The 20,039-nt window shown below is 44.0% G+C and overlaps 1 protein-coding gene across 1 annotated transcript in view; it reads right to left on the reverse strand.

Moving 5' to 3' along the window:
* The window catches only part of HSDL1 (hydroxysteroid dehydrogenase like 1), a 327,456-nt gene that overhangs the window by 220,203 nt on the left and 87,214 nt on the right, over positions 1–20,039 (reverse strand). The window lies entirely within an intron of this gene.

Raw genomic sequence — 20,039 nt, forward strand, 5'->3', positions numbered from 1 at the left:
CATTTTAACAGTACTTCTACAAAATTCTGTGTTATTTGCTTATATCAGCAGCAATATAAAGATAAATTCTATGACAGTCTCTTCATAAGTACCTACTGCAGCTGGGGACAAGGAGAAGAGCAAAACATGCAGCAGCTGAACCCCATGTGAAGCACAGGTAAGGGCAATACAAAGTGGAACCTGATGTACAACTATGAGCCATTACACAAACACGGAATAAAATGATGCATGCATTATTTAACCCAGACTACAAAGCAGATTACACTAACTGGCTAAACTGTGCCTCAGAAATTACCTTAGCCAGTCAGGTTAGGAGGTGGACAAGGCACAGTCATCATCATTTGCACAGGTGGAGGGGGCACAGTGATAGGCAGCAATAATGCTATCATATGGGCTTGTATTATGAAAGGTGGAGGTGGTATCATGCACTCTGGTAGCAAGATGTGGGGAGTCTGACATCACATCATCCAGACGTATAGTAAAGATGCCTTGCCATAAATTTGGCAATGTGTCCTGTAAAAGTCAGTGGCTTTACAGCTTGATGTGGCCTGTGGAATTACTGCAGTGTGTCTGTATCCCATGTCATGAGCCACTGGATGTGTGGCGTCCACACCCATTATGAAGGTCACAGGTAGGTATAGTACTCCATTTGTGCAGAAGGAGATGGTGCAGAACTACAGCAGCAAGAGAGAGCTGCCTGGTAAGATGCCCCAGAGTGTCTCCTGAAGAGCAGTGGTGACCAAATATGTCATATTGGTCATGGCCAGGTGTGGTGGGTTTGTGAGATTACAGCTGACAGTGATGCTGTCTCATGGACATTCTGTGTCATCTGGGTATGTACAGCCCGTGACCAGCCACCTCACATCTGAACCCTTGCACAGCCACTGATTACAGAGCCAGTAAAGGCAGATCAGAGAACATTTATCATCTGTCGCACAGACGCAACAATGGGTGCAATGTTGGCCACCAGTGACACAAGCATCACTGTCTGCTCCCTGTGTTTATATTCACTGTCACCTGGTAGGTGCTGATAATCATCCCAGTGTTATATATCATCCTGCAGGAAACGCAGCACACTCACCATCTCCATAATGATATGGATAGAAGCGGTCTGTGTCTGACCACTGACATGTACATGCACTGATTAATGTCAAGTGTTGGACCCAAGTCATTCAAGGACAGACCTGGAATTGTAGCAGTGCCGCACACCAACATACCTCTCCCCTGTGGGGTGTACACACACACACACAAGGCAGCATGGTTCTCTAGGTAGGGGACGTGTGTAGCCTTGGTGTTGCTCACAGTTACAGGGCATCTGCCAAACACTTGTGAGGTTGAGGTTTTGGCTTGTCCCTGATCAGGGTCTTCATACATGGGAGTGTGTGAGGTTTATACTTCTAGCATTGCTGACAAAACCACTGTGCACACCTTTCAAACTCTTAGAGCAAGAAATCTGGCCAAAGTCATAAATAAATGGGGAGGGGGGCTCAAAGATAGGGACAATTTATAAAGATTGCTCCTACAAGCTTAGAAAGTTGGTAGAATAACAGATTTTGCATTAGCATGAATTTTCTGAAGGTTATGAAGTCTGAAACTCAAATGTAGGTCATTACATTCTGATTTCAACCTTTAATGAATTGACAGTGATTTGCCAGAAAACCATAATTTTATGAAAAAAGGACCAAAAATATGAGACAAAAATCTGTACAGTTGAGAAGTATGCTACTGTGTCATTAGATTAGGCCATGAGCATGTTGCCATCATTGTCAGCTACGGCTGACATCAGGCATGTGCTGTCCCCTTGTGCTGGATCCTCAATTAACAGATCATGTAAAAGCAGAGCAATATACCTGTAGCAACACTTAAACAAATGGAACCCCCAAACTAAAGGCATACTTTTATATGATAACATCTAGGAGTACCATATGGATACCTACATACTGTTATGTGGAGGCCACTGTAGTTGTACACCAGCGGTACCTGTCGGACAGGTATGCAAAAAGTTTCTGGGTGAATAAGTTCTGCCTCACATGCATTGCATTGTACTATATGGCAGTGTAATGGCCAATACTAATCTGATGCATCACCAGTAGACTCTCCCCTCATCCAGGCCACTATCAGGTATGAGGATTCACTGCCCTCTCCTTCCCCAGAAAGGGATACCAGGAACTCCTCCACATCTGTCAGTTTCCTCTGTGTTGGTAGTCTTCCCCCTGTGGTGGTCATGTCCCTAGCAGTGTCCCATGCCTTGTTCTTAGTATGCAATAGCATACTAGCTGCTCTTAGTCGAATCTGATGTAGAGGCCTATTATGGCCACCAGTAGCAGTGATATCCTGTATCACTCCATGCAACACCTGTTCTTGAAAAAGGCTTGCATGTTTTTATCTTCGGCCAATATGTGTCTGTCATATCAGTGGAGGGCCTGCAATAACACCTCGGTCCCGAGTGGTGAAATTATTCAGTTGCTGCCTTTCCCAACAGGTCATAACAGCTCATGTACATATGGGTTGCACATGTATGTCAGTGTGTGTGTGTTTGCATGCCGACAGTGGAAGATCCACAATTGTACAGTGCCACCATAACCCTAGATGATGTTCATTTACCTGTGCCCCCTACAATGTGACACTTTTCCTATATGTACTGCAGCTGAGGGCTTATTGAGACACTCCTTCCTGCAAAACTGTAATGAATTTCTGTAATACAATGCAGTACACCTTATTTCCTCAGATAAAGATGTACTGCCAAGCCTCACCTACTATACAAGGCCTTTTACTTCAACAGCAAGTTCTGCCCTCTATGCACAGACAATGGTGCACTCCTACACACAGCCAGACATGACAAGTATTATGCGACTGTGGTGTGTTTACACACCCACATGCATCTGTTTCTCTAAATCCCTGTTTCTGCCATTCTTCCCAAGTATTTAACACTCTGTAGGGTTATACTATCAGGTGCCTTGCATTTTCTCAACACCTATATCATGCTCTTCAACATTCGATGCCTGAATGCAATGCACAGACACCAAGCTGTTTGTAGTAATGTGGTCTGCTGCAAAATGGCACAGTCATTTTTTATTAAACTAATCTGGAGCTCACGGCATGACAGTTTATGTTAATGAGGGAATTTATCATAGCTGTCTCTGAATTACTACCATAACGCATCACTATACTGGCACAAACCTGCAGCCCACTACTGTGCATTATATGCCTGTTCATGGCATCTAAAAAAATTCCTCATGCTGCATGTCTGTGTTATACAACTGTTTGGAGGCACCTCACTGTAACTCTGTGATCCATCTCACTTGAGGCCTGAAAGTGCACCTGGGTAGAGATACAGCTTAGCTCTTTGATCAGACCTGTCTGAGTGACTCTGGCCACTTCATGCACTGGAAACAGGAGGATCCCAGCATGGTGTACAAGGGAGAGCAATATTTTCTTGTTCTTCCTCAACAGGGACTTCCAGAAGTGTCTGCTGGGCCATTAGAACAGCATGCTGTACAAGGCTGATGCCTTGCAACAATGATGAGCAGTGGAGACTTAGCTACAATGACTTACAACGCTATCACCACAACCTGCTTACACAGTATGAGGCAGAGGTTAGGAACAGATAGCCAATATTTTACTATAACACAGTCTCCTCCCTTTTTTGTCTTGATATTTCCAGTCCTTTTACTTTAACAAGATCTTCTTAATTTTTCTTACAGTAGCAAAGAAGTATAAGGAGACTACGGAAGAAAGATTCAGGAAACAGCACTTCCTCTAGCAGTGGGGTACGTACATTATGTGCAATACTGCACTGTATAGCTTTCATAAGACGTAACATTTGTGGTAAGATGGATAGCAAACTATCTGAAAGACAGTATCCACACAGTATGAGTTGCATGTGCCTCATCAGAAAGAAGGAAAGTGACCACAGGTGTCCCTCTGGGTTCGGTGATGGAACCTTTCACTTTTGTTACTTACTTCTCATATTTCCAGACAGACAGTCAAGACCTCTGGCTAACAAAGTTTGCAGATGATTGTAAAGTGGGGGTTGTTGTTAAATCACTCTATGATACCCAAATCCTACAGAAAGAACACTCCCTAAGAAACTTGTGGAGCACTAAAAATGGGCTCAAACTAAATGCAAAAATGTGTAGTGTTATAATTTTTGGTAGACAACCCCCCTCCTCATCATACTGTCTAGGCAACACAACTATACAAAACAACAATGTAGGTAAGGACCTATGACAGTTGCTCCCATTCGTTTGACCACCACAGGATACCAGTTCTTTGACAATTACCCCAGCTAAATAAAAGCATTTCCTAGGGATTGTCATCAAGGTTTAAAAAGAGGTAATCACTCCCTTATACTCAGCACTGATTAGGATAATTATCAAGTACAACATCCCTTTTGAGAAGTATCTTACTAAACATATTAAACAATTAGAAAGACCCCCAAAGGTTCCTACTCAAAAAGATCAGAGACCTAAAACCCCTGAGCTACCAAGAAAGGCTGGAAGCTCTGTCCCTTTATTCAAGATCTTATAGACTTTTTAGAGCCATCCCGCTTGCCACTCTCTTAGAGATATGATTGTCTTGGAACTCCTGTTTTTCCTCAAGTCCAACATCCCTACCAATATTAGAACCACCAGGAACCTAAACTGTCACCAAAAGACTAATTAAATGCGGCAGATGGGGAGGTTAAAGAGTGTGACTAACTACTTCATTTAAACATAAACCAGAGGACTAGATGGGTATCCACATATTTGCTCTAGGACTGAACCTCATGGAGAAAGGAGGTGCGGCCTGAGGGAAGGTACTGGCAAGGCGAGAATGGTTATGAGACTCAGTTGCCTTGGAATATCTACAGTGCAGTGAAAAATTATTTGCCCCCTTCCTAATTTCTTTTTTTTTGCATGTTTGTCACACTTACATGTTTCAGATCATCAAACAAATTTAGACAAATATAAGACAAAGATAACCCAAGTAAACACAAAATGCAGATTTTAAGTGATGATTTATTAAGGGAAAAAAACTATCCAAACCTACATGGCCCTATGTGAAAAAGTAATAGCCCCTCTTGTTAAATCATGAAGTAACTGTGGTTAATCACATTTTTGGGAAAGCTGAGTTCAATTTCACTAGCCACACCCAGGCCTGATTACTGCCAGACCTGTTGAATCAAGTGATCACTTAAATAGAACCTGTCAAAGTAAAGTAGGCCAAAAGATCCCAAAAAAGAAGACATCATGCCGGGTTCTAAAGAAAGTCCGGAAGAGATGAGAAACAAAGTAATTGACATCTATCAGTCTGGAAAAGGTTACAAACCCATTTCTAAAGCTTTGTGACTCCAGTGAACCATGGTGAGAGCCATTATCCACAAATGAAGAAAACATGGAACAGTGGTGAACCTTCCCAGGAGTGGCCGGCCTACAAAAATTACCCCAAGAGCGCAGCGACGACTCATCCAAGAGGTCACAAAGGAACCCAGAACAACATCTGAAGAACTGCAGGCCTCAGTTAAGGTCAGTGTTCATGACTCAACCATAAGAAAGAGGCTGGGCAAAAATGGCATGCATGGCAGAGTTCCAAGGAGAAAACCACTGCTGACAAAAAAGAACATAAAAGCTAGTCTTACTTTTGTCAAAAAACATCTTGATGATCCCCAGGACTTTTGGGAAAATATTCTGTGGACTGATGAAACAAAAGTTGAACTTTTTGGGAGGTGTGCGTCCCATTACATCTGGCGTAAAACTAACACAGCATTTCAGAAAAAGAACATCACGCCAACAGTCAAACATGGTGGTGGTAATCTGATGGTCTGGGGCTGCTTCTGGACCTGGACAGCTTGTTGTGATTGATGAAACCATGAATTCTGCTCTCTACCAAAAAATCCTGATGGAGAATGTCCGGCCATCAGTTCGTGACCTCAAGCTGAAGCGCACTTGGGTTCTGCAGCAGGACAATGATCCAAAACACACCAGCAAGTCCACCTCTGAACGGCTTAAAAAAAAAACAAAATGAAGGTTTTGGAGTGGCCTAGTCAAAGTCCAGACTTGAATCCAATTGAGATGCTGTGGCAAGACCTTAAAAAGGCGGTTCATGCTCGGAAACCCTCCAATATGGCTGAATTAAAACAATTCCGCAAAGAAGAGTGGGCCAAAAGTCCTCAACAGCGATGTGAAAGACTCATTGCCAGTTATCGCAAACGCTTGATTGCAGTTGTTACTGCTATGGGTGGCACAACCAGTTATTAGGTTTAGGGGGCAATTACTTTTTTCACATAGAGCCATGTAGGTTTGGAAAGTTTTTTTTCCTTAATAAATAAAATCATCACTTAAAAAACTGCATTTTGTGTTTACTTGGGTTATCTTTGTCTAATATTTACATTTGTTTGATGACCTGAAGCATTTAAGTGTGACAAACATGCAAAAAGTAAGAAATCAGGAAGGGGCAAATACTTTTTCATTGCACGTATACATTTGCATTAATAAATTATCTTTCACTTTTCATTCTTCGGCAGATCCTAGTCTTATAATGCCAGAGGAGCAGTGGCAGTCAATTTGGTCAGTGGCAGTCAATACCTCCGGTGTCAGAACACCAACGGGTGCCAGCTTGCCTGTCAGCACAGAAACAGAGGTCACACTGTGACCTGGAGGATTCTCTGGTGGCCACTACTCAGAATGGAAGTATATAAAGTTAACTAAAACCATCAACCTATAATATGTCTGTTCAATCATAAAAGTAACTCAGCAAAGGCACATCATAATATACAATGCTTCCAAGACATACCTCTTCACTCCGTCTTGGGCTTTCTGCTGAGGCCTTGTGAGAGGCAATAACAATAACATGGATTACAATAACCAGTAATGCAAAACATGCAGCAATGTCTGAAGATCTGCCCTGACCACCATTATATTCACCAACTAAAAAAAATAATAATAATCCAAAAAATACAACAAAAATTCTTCCAATGTACAGAAAGTTATGGAAATAATCTAGATAGTACAAATAATCAGGACATTATATTAAGACAGTGCATTTTATTACGGTCTGCAGAATACAATACGAGAATCTATTTCACTGGTAACCACAAATAAGATAGAGTCATTGCAATCCATCACAAAAAAAGCCTTAAAGGAACTATTTAAGAAGGGTTTGATTCCCATAAAAAAAAAACAACATTGAATCAGATATTTCATCCCTTAAAATTAAGTTGGAATTTCTTAAAAAAAAAAAAAAGATGAAACTGAATGCAGAATATTAACTTAGAGAACACTAATGAGAATAAAATTGTGCTGAACAGTCTTCAAGCAAAAACTTCATCCTTTGCAAAGCAGCACCTTGGCACTTGAAGTGAGTTTACAAGGGAGTAATATACTCTCCTGAAGAAATCCCTGCAAATAAACTACTTCCACAGCCCAATAATTATCTCCTTGCTGAGCCCTCTCAATATTTCCTCCAAAAATTAACTTACTGTATCCTTCTGCCAATGTAAAACTACCTACACCTCTTTAGGGAAGACTTCTGAGTCAAGCAGAAGCAGTATTTATCTTAAAACCTCGAGAGACAGAGAAAAAAAACATTTCTTGGAATAGCAATAACTTCACTGCCAGTGTAGATCTACCCATAGATGTTACCAAGGAACAACAGAAAATGAATCACAGAGTACAGAAACTGATACAAAGAGGAATACAATTCTGCATCTACTTAGTCTGAGCTGAAACAGAAACAACTGCAATGCTTCAGGTGCATCTCAACCCTTAGAGCTGTCACAAAAACTCATTAGGCAAGGATGAAGCAACAAGAAGCAAATGTAATGATAGCTCTAATTGATCTGTTTCCATCCTCTTCAACCAGCATCAATTAGCTACATAATAGTCAAATCAGCTCAGCACCAAAACTTTACCCAGACTGCCAGCTCACTCCAATCCCATAATGCTCTGAAATTTCTTACCATCTACAAATCTGGATTACCTCTCAGAAATCAGTAAAAGCAATAAAACCAATGCTATACTGCACAAAAATATGTTTACTATGTAATCTATTCTAGGTATCATTTAGGTTCATAGGTTCATACTAGGCTATCTGCCCAAGGGCATTTATAAGCCTAGCCCATAGTTATTTGGCTTTCGCCACCCCTTTAGTTTGAATAAAACTATGCCTATTATTTTGCTGTGCCTCTGTCAAGCAGTGACACTGAAGTAATCCCTGGGGTATATCTGCGATCCCCCATCCATTGGTCAAGATTCCTCTTGAACAAGGCCAGCGAGGTGCTCTGCCTCACATGTACTGGGATTTTGTTCCACAGCATAGGGAGTCTCTGGGTGATGAATCTGTCCCTCCAGCATGTTCTATTAATAACCGTGTCAAGGTTTAAGTCTCCCGCCCTTGTGGTTCTGAGGGATATAGATTTTTTGAGGTGAAGCATATTCATCAAATCAGGGTTTGACATGGCCTTATATGTCAGGCACAGGTCACCTCTGAGCAAGCGGTATGAGACTGAATAGAGCTGGAGTTCTTTCAGTCGGGCAGCATAAGACATATTTTTGAGACCCTTTATCCTTTTGGTGAGGAACTTTTGGGGCCTTTCCAGCTGCTGCAGGTGTCTGGTCAGATACATTCCGAATAGGGCATTGTACTCAATCATAGGTCTAATGAGTGATGAGTACAGGGGGGCGATGACTTCCCTTGATCTAGATGTGAATCCCTTCATGATCAGGTGGGCAATGTAGAAGGTTTTCCTAACTACTTCAGCAACATGAGTGTCAAACGAAAGGCTACTGTCAACCTGGGTCCCCAGATCCCTGATGACTTCTTCTGTGCTCAGTGGATTGCCACCTATATGGTAGCTAGGGGTAACCTTGTTTTTCCCGAAGGGTATGACTATGCATTTCTTGGCATTTAACTTTAGGCCATGGCTCTGGCACCAGTTATCCGTTTCTGTGAGGCCCTTCTGAAGGATATCTGTGTCAGATGTGTTTTCGACTATGGCGCCTAGTTTGCAGTCATCTGCAAACTTTGTCAGCCATAACCCTCCTGTGTTTGCTTGTACTTCAGAAAAGTAGATGCCGAACAAGAGTGGACCCAGGACTGAGCCCTGTGGGACACCACTTGTGACAGGCTTTGAGTCTGACATGGCTCCAGCAACTCTGACCCTGTGGGTTCTGTCACTTAGCCAGTTTGCAACCCATCTTGTGATGTATGGGTTTACATTCAAGCTGATGAGTTTTTTGATGATACCTGAGTGGGGTATTGTGTCGAAGGCCTTTGCCAGGTCAAGGTAGGCTGTATGGACTGCCTTTCCCTCATCAATGGCCTTGGTGACTGTCTCGAAAAATTCAACCAAGTTTAAAAGGCATGATCTGCCTTTGACAAAGCCAAACTGGGTTGGATCCAAAGTCTGCAAGTTCAATATGTCTTTATTTATGAGTTCCATTATGATCCTCTCCATGGCTTTGCAGATAAGGCTTGTCAAGCTAATGGGACGGTAATTTCCAGGGTCGGTGGAGGCACCGCCCTTGTGAAGTGGGACCACAGTCGCCGCGGCGCCACTCCTTGGGTGCGTATCCTGAGGTGAGGCTAAGATTAAACAGCTGTCCTAACTGCGGGTTTAATTCCTCATTGAGTTCATGGAGCACACAGCCGGGGACACCATCCGGTCCCATGGATGCTGTGTTTTTTGCTTTGGAGAGAGCAGTTCTCACCTGGGCGTTGGAGATGTTTGGGGGGCTACAATCCTCTGGTATAGATATCTCTCCTTTGGGGAGGGGGAGAAGTTTGCACTGAACCTGTCAGCCAGTATGTTGGCAATGTGTGTAGGTTCAGTAATCTTCACATCATTTTGAACTAATTCTGAGCATATCTGGGAGTTTCCTCCTAGGTTTCTAACATAGCTAAAGAAGGCCTTATGATTGTCTTTTGAATCCTTGGCGATTTTTCTCTCAAAATTTGCCTTGGATGATTTTATGAGAGCTCTTAGTTTTTACTTATAATGATCAAGGGTGTCTTACCTTTCAAGGATTTTGCTCTATCTTGTAGTAGCTTCCTCCTTTTGTTGTAGAGCTTGTTTATGGCTGGGGTCCACCAGACTGGACGCTTGCCTTTGGTACAAAGAGTCTTAGTTTTGTTTGGGATTGCCTGATCCATGCAGTCCTGTAGGTGCTGGTAGAAGGCATTTGTAAGTGATTCAGCGGTTTGAGTAATGTTTACCACTGGCTCAGGGGCCTTAAAGGAGACCACACTAGTTTTTAGAAGTGTGAAGTCGGCTTTTGAGAAGTTTTTCACTGTGGTCTTTTTGTTTCAGGTGGGGGCGGATGAGGACCTCCAGCGAGATTAGTTTATGATCTGATCTCACCAGTGAGGGGTATACTTCGGTGTTGAACATTGTGATCCCATGTTCGTGATGATGAGATCAAGTATGTTTTCTCCTCTTGTGGGGATGGTGACTAGTTGTTCCATGGCATTTGAGTTTATGAACTCCAGGAACCTTTGGGCTAGAGTGTTTGGGCTTGAGTAGTGTTCCCAGTCTATATTAGGGTAGTTGAAGTCACCTAGTATGATGGTGTTTGGAGATACATTTATCCCCTCCATTGTTTTCAGGAAGGCCATGTGAGGTTCCTGAGTTTGAGAGGGTGGCCTGTAACATGCTACAAATTGCAGAGCAGTCTTGCCTATGGTTAATTGCACCTGGATGGTCTCCGATGCATCGTGCGTTGCCACCAACCTTGAGGTGTGGGTGTCCTTTATGAATATGGACACCCCCCCCTTTCTTGGTGTTGTCCGGATTTTGGGGCCGAACGCATGATATGAGGTGAAACCTGCTAGTGCTGGGGTGCTCTCAGGAGCCTTGAACCAGGTTTCTGTCACAGCACAGACATCGATGTTCTCCATACTGAGAAGGGCCTCGAAAAGGCGTGCATCTTGAGATTGAGACTTCTGGCATTGAGCAGCATTACCCTTAGTTTTTTACTTTTTGTGTTCTAGGGTGGTAGGTTTAGAATTTGAGCCTTGCCTAAAAAGGCACTATGGGGTGGCAAGAGCCTTTGCCAATATCCGAAGCCTAGGGGTGACAGGTGCAAGCCGCCCTTGAAGCAGCATGGCTTGTCCAGCATGTCATCCCAGGCAGACAGACATTGGATCCCCTTTGAATGACACCAGAATTTAAGCCAATTATTAAAGCTGATCATCTTATCACTGTATTGTGGCATCATTCTAGGTGAAGGTAGGATACTGCTCAAGGTCAGGGTCATACCTGCCTGGGCTACATAATCAGAGAGGATTTCCTTAGCAGAGGTAGGTTAGGCAGTTATGCTGAGTGAACAAAAAACACAATGTGCTGTGAAGAACTCCATTGAAACTCTTTAATGTAAAGTTTAATAGTTGCTTTCGTCAAAAGACTTCATCAGAAATAAAAACTCATTAATTTCAAACTCTTTAAATACATTAAAAACTAAATGCAACAACCAATTGGACAGTCAGTGTGTTTTGTTTACTGGTTTAGTATTACACTGGTTCCACAGGAATTTTCCAGTTTTAGTTATGCTGAATTGCATGGACACAGATCACAATCCATTTTGGCAGGTATGTAACTTTCCTATCTAAGGTGATCTTGCCCTTCCTCAATTGGTAAGACACAGTCTCAAGCTTGGGGGGATTCATTAAAGAATCTCATCGATCTCAATAATTCATAAGGAAAATTTGGACCTGGAGAGCACATCCAGTTTATAGTGTCTTGTAAAAATATACAGAGAAACCAGTATCACAACTGCTCGAGTCTCTTCCAATGAGGGTTTTTTGAAAAAGGCTTAAGAAGAAACCAGTGCACTAGCTGAATGAGCAGGTTTTTTTGGCTTAACTGGCAAAGGTGATGTATACTTCTCTCAACAAAATTTTAGGCACTCCAATAGTCACCAAGAATGGGTTATTTTAAATACCTTGGACACCAGCCTATCAAGATCATAAAGTACAAACAAGTCCTTCTTGATGATTTTGTCCTGCCCAAATAAAACTGTAACTGCCTGTGAATATCCATGGTATGTAAAAAAGGCATTCATCACTATTTAAATATTCTGGGTAGAAAACAGGTAAATTAATACTTTGATTTCATTGGTTTTGATGGCTACCTTTGGAATTAACAAAGGATTAGTTCACACTGACACAATGTCTGGGAAAACAATGTCAATAGGGTCTATACACAAGGACTGGATCTCTGAATTTCTTCTTGCTGAGGTTATTGTGACCAACAAAGATATTTTCCAATTTAAAAAAATATTAAGGTCTGCTTTACTTCCTGGTTCAAAGGGTGGTAAGGTCAACTTTTTAAAATGAAATTCAGATACAAAGGTAGGAAAGACTCCCTGAAAGGGGGTCTAAACTGAAGTGTCCCTTGAAGAATGGTCTTACACACCTTTATCAATGCCAACAAGTTGTCCTGCATCCCCTGAAGATAGATATGACAGATAAATGGCCCTTAATATAACTAGAACTCAAGTCAGAACTAGACATATTTTCAGAAATAATCTAAAACAGCAGAAATAAGGTCTGAGAAAGAATTCATACACTTGGAAGATGCCCAAATCACAAAGCAAAGCCACACAATCTCATATGTCTTTCTAGCAGTCCATCTCTGGGCAGAAGCAATAACCTGGATGACCCCTTAATAGAGTCGGAATCATCCCTGGCCATCAACGGAAGTGGAGAAACCACAGGGTCAGGCTGAGAAAATGGATGTCTGTGTGAGGCCTGCCGGGAAAGTATAAGAAGAAACTTCTAGGCACCTTCAGATAAAGAAGTCTCTCCAGAAGATGTCAAAAAAGGGGGAACCACATTTGCTAGGGCCAAAACAGGACTACCAGAATGCCTCTGATCTTGCATAAACTAATTTTATAAACAAACATAAGTATCTTGGAAAAGGGGGGGTGCATAACAGAGAAATGGACAGCCACCTCTAAGTCAGAACTTCCTTAGGCCATTTCCCTGACAGGGTACTACAGAACAGAAGTTGGTGTTTTAATAAGGATGCATAACGACTGCAGCAAAACGTCCCCCCAGCAACAGAAGAGGGTCTGCGATACTGGTGAGTTGAAAAATTACTTGAAAGGCATCAGAGGACAATGTCCGAGTTTATTCACTAAGAGGGTGGCCTTCCAAAGAATATGGGTTGCTATAACAATGTGACTGGATGACATGGGCCACTCCCAAACCCTCATAGCTTTCCACCATAAGGTGTAAGAATGTTTATGTACAATACAACCACTAGGCTGTTTGCATGAATGGCAATGGCATCTCATGGGATAATGTCCTGAGGTACTTGCAAGGTCAAAAAGAGTACTCTTACCTCCTACACATTTACATTCAAAATGATATAAAGAAGTTATGTCCTTACCATAACGTTCTATGTGAGTTGTTCATCTCGCCTTTTTGTTCTTACACGTGGTTTCGGAGCCGATCCCTTGGCTCTGAGTCGGCCGCTTTTGAAGCTCAAACTCTCGGAGAAGCTCGAGACCTAGTGTATATCCCATGATGCTCTACTGTAAATCTCCAGATCTAGTAAGTTGCAACCAAAGACAGCCTACAGGAAGAAAAAGAACTATAGTGCCTACCTATCTAGGTAGCTATAGGTTTGTAGAAGGAAGAAAAACAGTCTGTCCAAGAAGACAGACTGACAAAACTCGACCAATCCACCAAGGCAACCATCTTTCTCAACAAGAGGGAGAAGGTGGGAGGGAATGTAAGAACAAAAAGGCGAGATGAACAACTCACATGGAACGTTATGGTAAGGACATAACTTCTTTATGTGAAGTTGTTCTATCTCACCGTTTTGTTCTTACACGTGGGTAGCGTCCCAAGCACCCTAATCCTGGATGGCTCATGGGAGAACATTCCTGAGCACAGTGGAACCAAAGGAAACCCTGTCCCTACAGGTCCTGTTCACTTTGTAATGAGTGATAAACGTGTGAGGTTTTGACCACGTGGCAGCTGCACAGATGGTATCCAAGGGCAAACAAGCTGCATGAGCTGATGACATAGAAACAGCCCAGGTAGAATGGGCTTTGACGTTAGTCGGTAATGGCTGGTCAGTGGAGGAATAAATTCATTTAATGCAGTCAGAAATCCACTTGGATAATGTGATTTTTGATACTGCAGGACCTTTCTTATTCTCTGCGTAAGAGACAAAGAGTTGATCCGATTGTCTGAAGTCTTTCGTTCTAGCCGGGTAGAATCTCAATTGTCTTGTGTACATCAAGCTTGTGTAACATATATTCTAGTCTGTTGGTATGGTGTCTAATGAAGGTTGGGAGCTCAATGGACTGATTTAAGTTAGTTTCTGAACAGACCTTGGGGGAAAAAGGTAGGGTTTGTCCTGAGAGACACCCTATCAGGGTGAAAAAATCAAAATATGGGGGCTTAAAGGATAAGGCTTGAAGTTCAGAGACCCTACCGTGCAGATGTAATGGCTACCAGAAATATAGTTTTCCAAGACAGAAACTTCAAGTGACAGGATGAGGCGGGTTTGAAGGGGGTGAGCATCAATTGGGATAAAACAAGATTCAAATTCCAAGGAGAGACAGGGTGTCTTGATAGATGGTCTGAGATGGTGGGTCCCTTTCAAAAAGGCCTTACATAGTCTATGGGACATGATGTTAGACCTGTTAAAACCCTACATGAAAATTGGAAATAGCAGCCAATTGAACTCTTATGGTGGCAGCAGCTGCACCATCATGAAACAAAGAAGACAAGAACTCTAAGATGGTATGAATAGGCGCCACATAAGGGTCAATGTCATGATGAGAAGCCCAGTGAACAAATCGTTTCCATTTGCTATTATATAGCTTCCTGGTAGACAGTTTATGAGAGGAAACTATAATATGTTGGACCGCGGGAGACAAATCTTGAGACCTGGCTAATATGGGAATTGGAGCAGCCAAGCTGTCAGTTTTTCGGGAGATGGAGGGAGGGATGAAGCACTCCCGACGAATGAGTCAGAAGATCTGACACTGGGTCCAGGATCCATGGTTCTTCCACTCGATACTTCTGTAGGAAGGGGAACCAAATCTGACGAGGCCAAGATGGGGCTATCAAAATCACAGTCCTTCCCAGACCTTTGGCTTTCTGTATAAATTTGGGAATTGGCGGGAAGGCATATAGGAGGCCCGGGGGCCAATCGTGTACGAGCGCGTCCCTCGGGTTGCTCCCCGGTGGGGGATAAAGGGCAAAGTAGCTGCTGCATTTGGCATTCATCGGAGATGCAAACAGATCGCAGCAAGGCTGGCCCCATCTGCGGAAAATCTTGTCCGCCACCTGTTGTTTGAGAGACCACTCGTGAGGCAACAGTATGGCCCTGCTCAGCTTGTCTGCTATCACACTGGATGACCCCGGGATGCGCGTTGCTATTAGAAAGAGTCTGGTGGATATGGCCCATTGCCAAATTCTTAGGGCCTCTCGGCATAAGGGATACGATCTGGTTCCCCCTTGCTTGTTGATGTACCAGACTACCGACATGTTGTCTGTCTGAACTGCAATTGTCCCAGGAGGAAGACAGTCATGAAAGTGTTGCAACGCCAGGAACACCGCTCTCAGCTCCAGGACATTTATATGCAAATGTGACTCCATGCTTGACCAAGTACCTTGGACAGTCTTTCCCTGAAATATCCCCCCCCACCCTATCAGGGGAAGCATCCGTGGTCACTGTGGCTGTGGGTTGGGGAAGAACAAAGGGACGTCCGACTACTAATTGGTCGCTGTTCAGCCACCAATTGAGATTCTTCTTGCAAAGATTTGTTAACAGAATCTCGTGTGACATGGGTAGTTGTTGGTAAGACCATTGTGCGAAGAGTAGCCACTGGAGTATCCGCATGTGCCCTAATGTGACTTCTATCAGTGTGGCTGCCATTGTGCCTAATAGCTTCAGTATCTAGGACGCAGGAGCTTTGTTCTGGGTCAACATACTGGACAATTGACTTTTTAGAGATACAATTCTTGCTTGAGGCAACCTAATCCTTGAATTGACGGTGTCTAGCTCTGCTCCTATAAATGTAATACGCTGCGAGGGCAATAACGCAGATTTTTCAAAGTTTAAGGTTACGCCCAACTGGGAACAAAGGTTGATAGTGTAGTCTCTTGCTTGGATTAGTTGATGCCTGGAGGTGGCGGTGAGGAGCCAGTCGTCCAGATATGGAAACACCCGGAATCCTAAACGTCTCAGGTGAGCCGTGAACACTGCCATACATTTGGTGAACACTCTGCGGGCTGTGATGAGACCAAAGGGCTGGGCTCTGAATTGGTAATGACTGGCCGCCAGCCGGAAACGCAGGTGATCTCTGGATGATCTGGCCATTTTGATGTGGTAGTAAGCATCCTTGAGATCTATAGAGCACATCCAATTGCCCGTTTCTAAGAATGGAAGAATCTATTGAAGTGTGACCATCCAGAACTTTTCCTTATTGATGAAGGTGTTGAGTTTGCTGAGGTCTAATATGGGCCTCCAGTCCCCTGTTTTCTTTGGAACTAAAAAGAACCTTGAGTAAGTTCCCGATCCTATCTGGTCCGCCGGAACTGGCTGGATGACTCTTTTGCCTAGCAGGTTTTGAATTTCTATGGCTGCTAGCTTTCTCAGACTGGGTCGAACGTCCGGAATCCTTGTACACATGGGGGGGGGTTGTAAAGGGAATGTAGTAACCTCTGGCAATGATGCTTTTTACCCAAGAATCCGCTGTAATGTTTAGCCAGGCGTTTGGGTATAAAGCCAAGCGACCCCCGACTGCCTCCAGAGAAGGACAGCTGGGCTTCCTTTCAGGAACGCTGATAGGGCTTACCAGAGAACTGCTCCCTGTCGCCCTGGTTTTGCGGACTGCCTCTGCCGTTTGGACGGCGTCTTCCATTTTTACCCCCTCCTCTGCCCCTAGAGGGGGTATCTGCAGGTGTGTTTTGGAAAGCTCATTGGGGTTTTCGGAACCACATTTTCCCACTTTGTTGCCCTTTAGAGTACGGTCTAGTTGGAGTGGAAAAATGGACTCCTACAGCAGACAGAGTCTTTCCTTCTTGTTCACATCTAGTAAGAGTCTCCTTAACTTTAGGTCCGAACAAGGTGGAACCATCGAATGGGGTATTGACGAAGGAAGATTTGAAGGCTTCCACAAAGGAGCAAAGGCGCATCCAGGACTGTCTCTGAAGAGCTATTGCTGAGCCTGCCGCCCTACTCGATCCATCGGCAGCATAAGAAATGAGTCACATGGATGAGTTTATTATAGAATTGAGGGTGTAGTTGTGCAGTCACCTTCTCAGAAACTTCATCAGCTGTGTTTCCCTGTAGAGTATCTCCCAGCTCTTTAAGGAGAGCTCGTTGAAGGTGGGTAAAATGGGTCAGGTAGTTGAGCGATCTCATGGAAAATGCCGCAGAACTAAATATGCGTTTCCCATACCTGTCCATCGTCCTAGAATCCCTATTAGGAAGATGGACAGAAGAAGAGGTTTCCGACATCTCTTTCTTGATGGCTGCCGCCACCACCATGGCATCAACCGGGACTCCCTTGGTAAGAAAGCCCTTATCAGTAGTGGAAGTAATAAACTTGTTGGGCCTCCGAGGGACCGGTTCCACTGAATCAGGGGACTCCCACGCCCTTCGAGCAACCAGATCCATCAGTTCATTGAAGGGTGGGGTAACCCAGGAGGTGGATGGTTGAGACCCAAAGGCCTTCAGGAGTACCGATTTGTCCTCAGTAGGGGCAAGGGACTGCCAATCACCCCTCTGTCTTAAGATCTCCAATATGTCTGCAAATGAGACATCCTCTGAGGGGGATCGTGGGGACCCTTCTGATTCCTCCAAGTTGGTATCCGATGTCAGGGTTTCCTGTGGGGAATCCAAGTGCCTCCTCTTGCACAGTCTCTTCCTAGGTACTTCAGCGTCCGGTGAAGTCCCTGTAGAGGAGGGGCCACCCAATGGGGATACCTGAGGTCCTGGGTCTCGACGCTTGGTAGGGACCTGTGGGGAAAAGGTAGAACGAGGCCCTTTAGGGGGAGAGGAAGAAAGATCCGAGGAGGTAGTGGTCTTAGCAGACATGACCATCCTCATGGCATCGAAGGCACCAGAATCCCGGTCCGAGAAGTCTGTCGGCTCCGAAGACGCCAGCAGCTCTCCCTGAGCCGAGACCCGCCGCTCCAATCCAGAGGACGGAGCCGAAGCCACCTGCAGCGAAGCCCCGAGGGGAAGGGTCGGAACCGAAGTATCGGTCTGACTCTCCACCCCGGAGCCAGAGAGGGACTGTCGGCCCCAAGACTCCCCGGTCGGAACAGAGGAGATCAAGGTTGATGGAGCCGAGGGAGATGGATCAAACCTCGGCTCCGAGGGCTCTACCAACATTGGTTCTGTCTGCCCCGGCTCCGAGAGCTCGATTGGCTTTGGAGGAGGAGGAGAAGAAATTAGGGCTGGAATTTCAGGCTTCAAAGCTGAGTGGCTCGAAGTGGAAAGCATTTTGGCCAGGGCCGGGTTCTCCAACAGCCTCTGAACCACTCAGTCCAGGTCCACATCAGACAGCCTCGAAGAACGGGTCGAGGGATGGGTCGAAGGAGCCGAAGACGGTACCGACTGAAAAATTGGAGACTGTGGAGTCTCCAATATCGGATCCACAACTGGGCTCCGAGGTAAAGGATTGATACACGGCTCCAAGGGCTGTGGAGCCGATGAACGAACCATACCAGAGGAGCTCAGAGCCGATGACTTGGGCTCCGAGGACTCCTTGAATGACTTCGACCCCCCGGATGACTTTGACCCCTTCGAAGCCTTGGAAGAAAGGTCGGCCTTGTCCAACGTAGCCTGAAATTCAGGCTTCAGGAGTCCCCTATCTACAGCTTCCTGTGCTTTTCCAAAAGAACCCTGGCGCTAAAGGAGTGGCAGATAGAGCACACCTCCTGCAAATGAACAAAACCCAAACAGTACACGCAGGTGGAGTGGTTGTCTGTAACAGACATTTTTTGACCACACTCACACCTTTTAAATTCAGACTTTCGCTTTTCTGACATATTGTACAATATAAATTCAGGTCCCTGAATCTCAATATTAAGCCAAAGAAATAAGAAATAACAACACACCAGGTTATCTAAGTATCTAAACTTTAACTATTATAGCTATTAACTATGAACTAAGCACTCTACAGGATATATATATATATATATACACACACACACATATATATATATACACACACACACACACACATATATATATATATATATATATATATATATACACACACACACACACACACATATATATATATATATATATATATCTAAGGTTATTTAAAGGTGACACAAGAAAGAAGCGCACACACACACACACACACACACACACACACACACACACACACACACACACACACACACACACACACACACACACACACACACACACACACACACAAGAGCTGACAGAGCCCTGTCACGCCCAAAGAGGTAAGAAAGGCCTAGAAAAACCTTTAAGAGAAAAAACACTTCAAAAATTTCACTAGATCTAAACGAACTAACTAAACCCTAATACTATAGAAAATTCACATCTATTTTAACCATATAAAGATAAAAGTAGCCACAAAAATTCTCTATAAAGATAGAAAAATACGTCACTGGCCCGAGCTTCCTTCGACAAGCTGTAGATCTGTTGCAGCGGCAAACTAGATCTGGGGATTTACAGTACATCATCATGGGATATACACTAGGTCTCAAGCTTCTCTGAGAGTTTGAGCTTGAAAAGTGGCCGACTCGGAGCCGAGGGATCGGCTCCGAACCCACGTGTAAGAACAAAACGGCGAGACAGAACAACTTCACATCTATCAGTTACCACACTCCTTGAATCATTCTGCCTGGCAATGCCCCCACACTATGAACCTATATATCTGTAATGACTTGCACAATAGAAGCTGACAGATGAAAGAGTCTGCCCAGAGAAAATCTGGGTATGTGAAGCTACAACTAAAAGTGTGGCTTGCACACTGTTAACAACTCTGATCCAGTATCAAAACAGATTAAACTTTAAAAGCCCACCATAACACTCTCAAGTGAAA

This window comes from Protopterus annectens, chromosome 8.part1 (assembly GCF_019279795.1).
Source record: "Protopterus annectens isolate FY-2018-M chromosome 8.part1, PAN1.0, whole genome shotgun sequence".
Classification (NCBI taxonomy): domain Eukaryota; kingdom Metazoa; phylum Chordata; order Ceratodontiformes; family Protopteridae; genus Protopterus; species Protopterus annectens.